This window comes from Harpia harpyja, chromosome 3, assembly GCF_026419915.1.
Source record: "Harpia harpyja isolate bHarHar1 chromosome 3, bHarHar1 primary haplotype, whole genome shotgun sequence".
Classification (NCBI taxonomy): domain Eukaryota; kingdom Metazoa; phylum Chordata; class Aves; order Accipitriformes; family Accipitridae; genus Harpia; species Harpia harpyja.
Window position 1 is genome coordinate 2,176,656 of NC_068942.1, and position 12,332 is coordinate 2,188,987.

A 12,332-nucleotide genomic window follows, 5' to 3' on the forward strand; every position below is an offset into this window, starting at 1 on the left:
GCACCTCACAGCCTAGAGCTCCTCAGCTTGGAAAAGACATGTCGGGTGAGGGAGAACAGGGAGAATGTCACATAACGATATATACAACGGGGACACGCAAGTCTCATGAGTGACATGGAGGCAGTGAGCAGGCACTGATAGCTCACTGTCTGTTCCCATAAAATACATATTGGTATCTAGTGTTAATTCCAAATTCCAAACAATCGTGAGGACACACTGATCCAAGGAATGTGTGCTAAGCTGTACACCTCCCTTGCCATGGGATATGGCGATTAATGAAAATTTGCATTTGTTCAAAAATGATTGGGAAATTTCATTTAAAAATACCTGTAAGGCCAATGAAATATGAAAATACCACTTCTCTTCCAGAAGACCTTGCAGAGTCTCCAAGAGTGCTTAACAAGTTCTTCTACTACTCAAGCCATACGTTATCAGACTCTGTCTGATCCAGCACGACTGTTCGTACAAGCTCTCAAGTGGAGAAGTTATTGATTCAGGAAGACTGCTGTGAGTGACTAGGTCAACCATTCCTTGGTTGAACGCTACAGCCCCTGGAGGATCAGAAATCTGCCTCGGAGTGGCCGTTCACACTCTGTCCTGCCTGCGCTGTCCTCATGTCCACAGTCTGGTGTGAAATACTGGTCACTTCCTACTGAGAGGTAGAAAGGGACTGAAAATCTATTAGAAAAATGACCTGGGAGTGACCAAGGACTGGAAGCAAGTATGTTGCCCTCTGGTGGCAAAGAAGAGGATATTTATGATCAGTGGAGAGACCAGTTTACTAAAACCTAAGTGGTCTGTCAAATTGTGGAGGGAAGGGGAAAGAGGTCATGAAAAAATGCATTTGTTGAGATTGAAAAAAATAATTATCATCTACAATCTCAATCTGGTTATTAACACATTCTCCTTCTTTCTGCAGAACATTTAAACCATTTTCCTTTTGCTTTAGTGCCAAATGGAAGCCACCAGCTTGAGAATGTAACGCCCAGAAGAAAATATTTAGGGTTTTTTATGGTGAAAGTTTCATTCATCTCTTTTGAATGTTTCCATGCAAGCAATCAGTCATCTGCCTTATTGTGTCTCAGGTCAAACTAATAAATCTTAAAAAATGAAATAAAAATCCCCATTAAAAAAATGCATTCAGATAGAAATGTGCATCCTTTGTGCCCAATAACATTCCATGGTCAACATCAAACTGCTGTCACCTTCTTCCTGAAAGCAGTATGTTCAGACATGCTAAAACTTTGAATTACAGGTATATAACATTGGTCTCAGTACTACCTGCAGTAACGTTCCAACTAAAGTGGTTTTAACTAGTTAGATTGATAAAACATGACACACAAAGATTGCTATTTGTGAGTTGTATCAGTTATCTAAAAATACAATTTTAGACATAACATCTGAACACATCGGTCTAAAAAATACTGGCTACCGAGGCAATTTCTAGAGTAAATAATGGAGTGATATGTAATTTTCTTCTTCACGTTTTAAGAACGCTGGGCCATTGTCAGCTGGCCTTGAATCTTATGCTTGTTCATTCCCAGCTGGTGCTACGCAGCTCCCAGCTAAGAGCCTTTCCTGGCTCTTACGAGTCGCCCTAGAAAGATCCTGATTCTTCAGGGTGAGTTGGAACGGGACTTGTTTTGATTTCAAACCACTCAAACACATCGGGTTGTGGCTTATCACGACTTAACACGTGGAACGGCTTTTGTCTGTCCACACCGTATCGAACTACGTCAACGGGTATCTGAGGTTTCTCAAGACGCAGTTTTTATGCTCTCTGGCTTAGAAACATGTTCAGAGGCCAGAAGTGAGGCAGGAAAAAATTTCTGTTTGTGATGGAGTAGGTCAAGCCTGCAGAGACCCAGAGCCTCTGTGCCGAGGCAGCGACACATTGAGACCCTGCAAGACACGGTATGTCGCCTCTGATAAAAGTCTCAGCAGGATCTGGTGGGGGAATACATCTTTCCTGTGCGGTTACACCCAAAAAAGGGAGGTAATTCTAACTTCAACTACCTTTGAACTCATGCACAATAAAATGCAGAGTATGCATCAGGCTAAAATCTGTTTTGAAAACATAATTATAGTCCATCATTTTGCAAAGATGTATGCTTTTACCACCCATTTTTCAAGCAGTTCCTTCCCCTTTAAAATAGGAGTCTTGGCAGCATTCTTCAAACAGATAAGGCTGACGCTAGGCTCCCAAGTACACAGCACCTTTTCAAAAATACCACACATCCATCAAATCCACCGAGGTCGGTCATATAGTGACCCTATCCCATTTCAATGCATTTCTGAACAGTACTCCAGTGGTTACGTCTACTCCAATTTGGTTTTCTGTTCACGAGCAAAGAGCACAATATTCTTATTCAGTGAAATGGCTGCAATTTTTCCTTTTCATTACATGCAAAATGTGTCATAAAAATGCCTTAATTTGATTTATAATAACGAACATGCTTGAGGTGCTGTTCTTCTACTGGGTCATTTTTAACTTTCGTTAACTCCTGCACGAATTCATTAAGTGCCTGGTTACAGAAGAACATGTCATACAATATTACTTAAACATGATGTAAACCACTAACACACGATAAATCTAATGTCACGTCTCTTAACCCACTTGATTATTTCCTTTTTCTGGCACGGTGGGCTGTTAATAAAATAAGCGGGCATGAACATGCAAGATTTAGCAAAATGAAGTGCTTTGTCTCCTGAGGCTTCACATCTTTGCCAACATAACTAGACCAAATAAGAAGGCTTTTTCCGTATATAGTTATATTGAACAATATTGGGGCTTTTGAAAGTGAACTCTTTACCTTACTGATTTTAGCCTCCATCTAGGTGAGGAGACAGACTTTGTTGGACTGCATGGCTCCTGCTGAACCAAAGTTTTGTGGATACTTGTCTACTAGGCGAAAACAACAGGCAAGGTTATAGTCAACTAGGAATTCCATTGTCGCCAGGTGGGAAAGGAACATGTGGGTGAGCACTTGCTTCTAGACTGGTATTCCAAAAAAGCAAATACAGGGATTTTTCCAAGATAAAGTAACTTTACTCCAGAACAGAATGGTTGTAAGAAGCACTTAACACTGGCGTAGCCATCACAGCATAACTGCTGTTTTAGCGATGCTGGTCTATTGCTTTGTGCTGAGTATCTTAAGTCCCTAGTTACTATCTCTGGCTGGTTCTTCTCATTAGAGCAAGGCCTTAACTGAACGTGGTCAGGTGAGATAGCTGAAAACTGTCTCTTTCCCCAGTGAGGGAAAATCTCACAGGGAAACTGCTATGATGGTAGAAAAATAATTTTAAGAAAGTTGAAAAATACATATTGATAAGATTGATTGTAGCATTTATGTTTACGACAACAGAAATACTCCAGGGGAAAAAATGGTGACAGAAGGCCCGTTAATGCATTTGACATCACTTTTTCTATAGTCTTTATGCACATATTTAATAATTACATGTACACAATAGCTGTACACAGATGTTTACCTGTACGCAGATACACAGCACAACATCACAGGTCGCCCAACTGCTCAGGTGTCTTTGCAGATCAAAGCCTTATTCATCCAGAAGTCCCTGCTTCTGACCTAAATAAAATGATAAACTGAATGATAAAAACACACAGTTAAGCTTAGCAGAAGAGCATTAACTTGAAACTATTTTAACAGGTTCTTAGAATTTGATGGCATCCTTTTAAAACAGCTTCTCTCTTTAAAAAAACCACCCCAAGCAACACAACTCTGAAATATTTAAGGCTAGAACATTTACAGAATAAAGCTAATCAACAGAGTTATTTACAATGAATAAATTCAAATGGCTGAGAAAAAGTTAGCTGGAGACTTTGAAACATTTGTGCAGTTTCAGAAGTGATCCATGGCTGAAGATCCATGGCTTTTTTAGTCTGCACAGCAGTGATGATTAAAAGTTGAGTTTGTTAACTAATTTTTATTTGTTATATAAATGCCACATTTTTTTTTAAATGTAAAACTAAAGAAAATCTATTTTTAATTAATAAAAGATGGAAAGCAATACAATTTATTTTTATTAACAGTTTTCCTTTGATATTCTTCTGTAGCAATTGTTTGGCCAGTGACACACATAGCACCACAAAGGGATTAGAAAATTCCAGTTCCAGGAAATTTTTGCTGGAGATTCTTGATATATTCAGACTCGATGCTTGGAGAAATAGTCTCCATAGCCAGGAAAGATCAGGTCAAAACTATCAGTACCTTTTAAATTCTATTCCTAGCTCCAGAATTTATTGTGTTTGTCTATATATCTCTCCTTATCTTTACACATTTTCACACTCCCTGCTAGTAGCGGTATCCAACATACAGCTAGCACACTTTCAGTGATCTAATTACCATTGCTGTGCTTTAATACTGATCAAAAAGTGAAATCTCACGCTGAAGTTAAAAGGAGAACCTTATGTGTGTGTATATATGCACATGTGAAAATCCGCACTTTATCCTGGGATTCTGAAGAAATGAGGCTTATAACACCACATTGCGTGGTCGCCTAGAGTAACGATGCTCAAAGAAGTCAAGCTCCTATATGATGTTTGAAAACCAGTACCCGGGCAAGAGCGACTAAAGTAGGAGTGCTTGAGTCGGGAGAAAGAGCGAAGCTCCAGGTCGCCGTTACCTGGTGGGCAGCCAGCCAGGCTGCCAGCTCCCGAAAACTGGTCTGGCAACCAGCACAGCTCTAGCAGGTGATCAGCTGGCACCTACGTGCTTCAGGAAAAGGCAGAGCTAGAGACGGGGAGAAGGCATCGGGTGAGAATTTAGGGAACACAGGGCAGAACCAGAGATATTTAACAGGGAGGAGTGAGTTCATACAGGACGTACTAGGTGAAGACAGGTTACGGTGGAGGGGCACAGAAAATAAAACCACGAGACACCAAACTTTGTTAATTTTTCTGTTCATGGAACAACTAATTTTAAATATTGTACGCCTAACAAGCACAGGAACCAGCAGAAACAATGACTGGACTCTGCTTTTCATCAGTGAGTTGTGTTAAAGTTTTCTGGTACCTCAGTCTAATGTGGTCAGTCTCTAACCTAAACGATGTACAATTCTCATCAGATGTGCCTTCACAACAGTCATTTTCCTTTCCTGGTAATCCTGTGTTGCCATCATCTTTACAACTTCAAAGCTTTTTCTTGGTTCTCGTTTCACTTTTCAATATACACACATTCACGTCCACAACAATCTCCCAGTTCCTCATTCTCATCTTAAAGGTGGTGGATAATAATTATATAAAAAGGCAATTACTGAAGCAAAGAAGTACATTTCCACACTGGAATGTAAATAATTCAGTGCCAAAGAATGCCATTGAGATAAGTAAATTAGCAAAAAATAATAATAAAAAATATTGTACATAGACAAGAAAACAGTTAAAATTATTTCACTGCAATTCTTTCGTTCTGTGACACGACAAACCAGCGAGAAATGACTAACACTATTGGTTTGCTGTTGTTATCTATCCATCTATGAATATATATGACAATTATATAGATTATGATATTGTAATATATGTTATTGTTACATATTACATATATATTAAAAAAAAAATGTAAGAGAGCAAAAGCTTTTACACCATAGTAATATGACCACGCATATGCACCATAAACTGCATCACGCATGTGTGTTTTTCTAAAATCCACGCGTCACCGCTTAGGAAATATTTGTTAGCTAACTTCACAGTAGACAGAGAAACTCTGTGCTGAAGGATGCACTTTCTTCCGTATCTACATAGCGCTCTGAAAAGATGACAGTCCAAAATACACCACAAAGGTAATACATTACCTTGACGCACGTTGACGGGAGCGCGTTCCATACATTCTTCCAGTAGCAAGACTGGGATGTGCAGAGCTCTGCTGCGACTCGACTGGTCCCATCGCTCGGGGGGAGCGGGCACCCTGCGCACACCGAGTCCCGTGCGCATCTCCCACGTTTCCCCCTCAAGTAGCTGGGGAAAACGGCAGCTGGGGACAGGCTGCTACGACCAAGCAACTACTGCAGCTCACGTTCAGCCGCCTTTTCCAGAGCATTCCTCATCTGCCGGGCTGCCAGCTGAATGAATAGCTGCTCCAGTTATCCCCCATCGGGCTGACAAGGGGGTCCCCGCGAAGGTTGATTTTTATGAAGTGCAATTCTGACAATCGTGTTTAGTCCTTGAGTGCTCCTTTGTGGGAGAGGAACAGTCAGCCGTTCTCTAGCTTGTCTCCTTTTACTGCTACAGGAAAGAGAACATCGCTACGCTCGTTTCTCAGGTCCAAAGCCGCAAAATAGCTAATTCGAGATTACAAAATGATAGTTAAATGGAGGCTATATGTTGCATGTAATCTAAGTAACCTATTTTTTAAAAATAACATCAGGAGGAGAGCGGTGACATAGAGTGTGTGTCGTAAAGGTATTTGAGAAAAAGGCAACAACAGACACCGAAGGTCCGAAACATTGAAGGCGTTATTGGAAAGCTCTACTGAATTCGTGTTTGTTTGATTTGGCAGAGGTTTGCCACTAGCCATTTATGATCAGCTTGGACTTGTCCATCACCTCATAAAAGTCAGACGAAATTAAGATGAAGCCGCGTTTTTGAAAGTATTTTTGATAAATAAGACTTGAGCCTGCCCTTACTTTTATTTGACAAGATACAAGGTAGGGAGAAGCCGCATCGCGGTTTTTAAGCCGCAAGGGGCAAGCTCAGCACGGCTGGGGACAGTCACCTCGAGCACGTGCGGATCCCAGGAGAGAAGCCATTAGCCCAGCCGGCTCCTCCGAGTGCCAAGGCCACTGTGCAACGCCGGGGGCCAGGCGGGCCGGGAATTACGGAGCCGTGTCGTGGGACCGGCCGGCCCCAGCGGCGGTCTGCGCCGGCAGGTCCTGGCTCTACCCTGTCCTCTACAGCGGCTGCTGGAACCGGCCGCGTTCCTGCCCCTACGGGTGAAGGCCATGGTGCCTTGGATGCCAGGTGTGGATGCAGAAATAATTTACTCATTAGACCTTGCTGTGGTACTGGGACCGTGACTCGGTCACTCTAGCTTGCGATGAGATAGAAGGCAGACAAAATTGGGCAGTGGGCACCTAAAAATGCAGCTCATTTACAAAGAAATGTTTCTAGAGAAGCAATATTATTTATGTCCAAGGTGGTCAAGGAGGCGAGGCCTGGGCCAGCACAGAACACGGACTTGGATGCATCCCTCACTCTTCCAGGGTCGTGAAAACAAAGCTTAGCTTCAGATCATTTTGGTATTCCAGGCAGGGAAGTGTTACGGAAGAGGAAAAAAAGCCTGGGAAAGGCTGAGGTGACCATAAGTGCATCCAAAAGAGGGTGAGTGGACAAGCTAGGTAGAAATTAGGTTGAAGCAAGAACATTGCTCAGATCAGGTGGAACAAAATTAGGTGACAGTGAGAACAGCACACTACAAAGTAGACAGGCTTGCACCACTTCTCAACTTTGCAAACCTGTATCTTACCTATCAGTGTCTCCACCTGAGGAGAAGCCGCCTTTTCCACAGCCAAGTAGGGTGGGAGAAGCCACCTCTCCACCGTCCCCAGTGGATCACTGCTGGGATCTACAGTGACATTCTCCCTACCTAGCAACCTTCACTGTAAGAATAAAGAGGACGACCTAGAAATACTGGGATAGAACAACGCTTCAGGGAGCCCAATATCCTCTCTCCGACAGTAAGCAAAAGTAGCTGTCTGGGGAAGGATGCAAGATTCGGCCAACAAATACTACCATCTACTACTCTCCAGGTCTCCAAATGTTTTTGACTCGAGGACTTCCTGAGCCAAACAGGCTATCTATACCTTTGGTGACTTGCCACAAATTTTTCTCCTGCAAGCTGCTCCAGTTTCCACATCAGCGCCCAGCATCTACAATATCCTTCAGCAGGAGATTCCACCCATCTTTCACTGTTTGCATTGAGATCCCCCCTTTTTTTTGTTACAGCTCCCACTTGGTCACTATTTTGTCTTTCCTGCATCACTCAAATATAGAGACCTTTGTTACAAACATGACAACAATTATGTATCGGTCTATCATTCCCGTGCTGAAAAGCCTTCCTCTATTTTGTTGATTGTTGTCCAAACCCCATTCATTTGATCAGTTACTAGCTCTCAGCTTTACCGTCCTGGGTAACTGTCCATCATCAGCATTGTTGGTTACCCCATCGCTTACCTTTTTCTTCCCATCGTTTGCAAATACGTTCAAGAGCAAAGTCCAAGCACAGATCTCTGCAGAGTTCAACTGGCATCCTCCCTAACAGCAAAAGCTATTTACTCCATTTTGTATCTCCTGACCATATGATGTCCACATTGTCCATGTGAGATCCTCTTAGCTCACGCCTACTTCATTTTGTTTGAGGCTGTTAGTAAGGAATTCCAACAAAGATTTCTAGAAATTCAAATGAACTACATAAACAAGATGACTTGCTGACCTGCCAAATAAACGTTGTGGTTGGTAAGGCAAGACTCCTTCATAAAAGCCATGTCAACTTTTCCAAAGCATGACAGCTTCACCCACGTGGCTGCTAATTCTAAGTCTGTTCTCATTAGCCGGTATTTTGTGTATCCCACATTCCAACGCACTGGTGTCTCTTTTTGCTGCTGAAGCCAAACTACTGAGCAAACTCATGAAAAACTCAAGCATTCATTCAAAATTTCTGGAATGTTTATTTGTTTTAATTATTAATGGTTAAATGTAATTTCGTATAAGCAGGCACAAATGCATTAATGATTTAAGGAAAACACCTACCTTTTTTTCCCCTATAATCACTATCTCAAGCACTTGCAAAAGCACATCAGTCATCTGAAGGGAAGCATCTGAAAATTAGTTACATATCTATAATCTCTGTAGAGCACGTTAGTCCTATTTACTTAGAGAAATACCACGTTTGTAAACAAAGTCTGCTTTTCTGCCTTTTGTCAAACAGTTGGAGATTGCAAGTGAGAAGTTAGCCTTTAACTTCAGTTTCAGGTCTAGCGATATCGATTTCTTTGGCCTCCTGACCATCCTTCCACTGCTGCAGACTGCATGCTAGAATTCCAGCAGATAAGGAACCTCTGGTATGATGCCCTTGACACTTGGTTGCAAATCTTGACTGTTTTGGAGGGGGCTGGGGAGAGGGCTGAAAAGCATGTCCTTGACCAGAGGCACCTAGCACAGCCCTCAAGATTTTTGCCGTGTATTTCACCGCACTGAATTGGTTTTCAGCTTTATTTCCTACAGACACAAACTGTAGGCGAGTGCACTACCTTGTCTGCCTGTGCATGAACGTGCAAATGCCATTTCATGATTAGGCATAGTGTTTAAAAATCCCCAACCCATCAGACAAAACATTCCATCAATATTGTCAGTTCATAAAGCGTGGAAACTGAAAACAGTTCCTTTCCGCAAAAAGAGGCACCTGGTTCGATTAATGGATTACACATTTCAAGTTCACAGCTACAGACTGCTTTCTCTAAAAACATGTCTTTGAAAGAGACGGAGCTTTAGGAAGTAGTCCTACAAGGGAACAGGAAAATCAGATTCCAGTGTATCTTCTCCTCATTTTGTATTGGGTTATTTTAAGCTAACATTTTAACATTTCATGAAAAGGTAAAATTTTGTATTACTTATTAAGATGCTTTTAAAGATGAAAGCAGTAGCCCGGAGATGACACCACACGGCAGCGAGTATTCTACATAAAAATATTCATCATAGCAAACTGGCTTTTTACCTCTGGTTTCATCTTCAGTGTTAAAGCAGTTAAAGACTGAAGTGACTGTAATACAGTGTTTGTGAACACAAAGATTCTGAAGTTTAACTCATTCAGTGAGATGTTTTAAGAATTATGTAAGAACCATAAAAAAAGATTATAGATTTAAGCAAGACTCCCTGGAGCCGCTGGTCAACTATCATTCATGCATACAATCGTTTAAAGAAAAAAAGAGTTAAAACATTCAGACAAGTTTTATTTTTCTTTTTCAAAACTTTATTAGGTAGACATTACTAGATGACATCGTAAAACCCCTTGTGTGCAAGTGAACGAACTCTACAATATATGTCTTCCCACAATTCATTAAATCCACAATCCCCCCCCTATTTCTGAATATTGATTCTGAGACAGGTGGAGTGCATTCGAATGCTGCTTCACATTCTTCCATTTCCTCATGGGGAAGCACTTTTTCAGTTTGTTGGTAACAGGGGCTTGGGACATCAGTGTAAGTGAAAGGAATGCCTTTAAAGGAAACGAAGTACCGTAAGTTTTGACTTACGAACTTCACTCTCAGTACGGACACCGGATTCATCGCAGAGTCTTTTAAATTAAACTGCCTACCACGAATGTGATTGTATTTAGCAAAGTGAAGCAGTACAGAGACATACCTACTACTGAATACTAGTGAGGTAACATTTTGAAAATAAAACTGTTAAAAAATTCACTTACTTTCAAAAGGTCCTGTCCAGCAGGACAAACATTGGCAGAACACCTTCCCTTGTATCCATGCATGTACATGTGCATATACAACCTGGGTCTACTATAGCTTTTTAAAGAACAGTATTTTAGTTTAGTTATACATTCATCAGGACAAGTTTAAAAATCAGACATTACTATGGTAGATTCAACACAAGACTTCAGTGAACCATCTCTAGACCTCCTAAATTAAAAGGCACTCTGAAGAGGGTAGCAAGAAATAATCCTTACAAGACATTGACATTAACTACAGCAGCCCCAAAGGTAGCACACTCAACAGTGATTATTGGTCTACATTTAAAATACCAGCTTGAAGATGGGTTATGTGTGAAATATTGCCCAAGACTACCGAATATTTGTCAAGTTATTACAGCATGAAGACCACTGTGGCAATACTATGCAACAAAAAAATATAGTTGTCAGCTAAATGCAAGAGAAAGATAATGGAAAAACCTTATCAGCATTTTAGTTGTGTGTCTGCTGGTTCTAAGAGAGAAGAATTTAATTTAAGGAAATAACTTTTTAAAATAAACAGTAACTCCTAAGATTAAAGGAGTATTTTGATACATGGTGCCTCCTATTCAATGGATTATAGAATGACTTAGTTAATGCCTAAAAATTGGAGCTAATACTGAAATAGAAGTTATTAAGATATCTGTAAGAGTGATAATTCCCTTATAATTTTATTGCAGTATGGCTCTAAATCAAATTGCCTATCGCCAAAACCTTCAGATATGCAAGCTGAATCCTGATAAAACACTCATGTGTGATGCTTCATGAAGAAATAACACTGCAAGTGAGACCTATTACCAATTAAGAACTCCAGGGGGAAAAAAAAAAGCGCCTCTCCTACAGTTCTGAAAAACTCACAAATTTCAGAAGAAAAGCTTCCAAGAGATACTCTTCTCATCTTCATTTCTCCCTCTTTTCCTTTCTTCCTTCCTTCACAAATTCTTAGTGGAGGAAAATGAACATAGTAAAACCGCTTTATGATCATGAATCTGCAATAAATAGACCTTCTAAGCATCATTTTTCTTCTTACCTCTCCATTATTAACTCAATTTCCTTCCAATAATTACTTTTTTTATAACTTCAGTATTTTTTAAAAGATAATTTCTACTAGAAGTTCATAAAATTCAAGATAATTTTAGAAAAGTAGCTTATTCTTGGCACCTGACTTCCAATAGATGGACAAAAATGGGAGCAGTGATAGTAAGAAAAAACAGGTCCTTTAGAAAATGTAGATCATGAAAGGTAAAATTCCACTGTCTTCTGGAAAAGGAAGTAATCCCAGAAGAAATAAACCCTACAGTATTCATTTTGAAGCTGTCTGAAGATAGCAAAACAAATACTGCTTTTTCAAATCATACCTTCCACCATACCACGAAGGGCTGGGCAGAGATCCCAGAGCTGCTCCACCAAGCTTATCTGATGGTTCAGTGCATTAAGATACCCACCCCAGAGGAATTCCCAACTTATATTAACAGGATATGTTAGTTCAAGTTGGATACCACTGAAATGCTGTTAAACTGCTCTAAGTCCCAGCCCAGCTACGGTGCACCTCCGCACACCACGCTCCTCAGTGCTTCCATCTTTTAAATCAGTGCAGAACAGGGCTCGTTTGAGCCCTGGAGTTTGAAGGTACACATACCACAGGTTGTGGTCTGACCTAACTTCAGCTGAACTCTCCAAAAAGCTGCATTTCTTTAAGCGGTTGAAAACGCCTAGCTGGTTATGCTGGAAGACCAAACTCATTCTGACAACAATGGAAGATGCATTTCTGCAGAAGTCTGAAGGGAGATGGGAGAGGGGGGTGAACAGCAAGGTAAAAACCTCAGAAATGAGATCATCAGAATTAAAACAGGCACACCA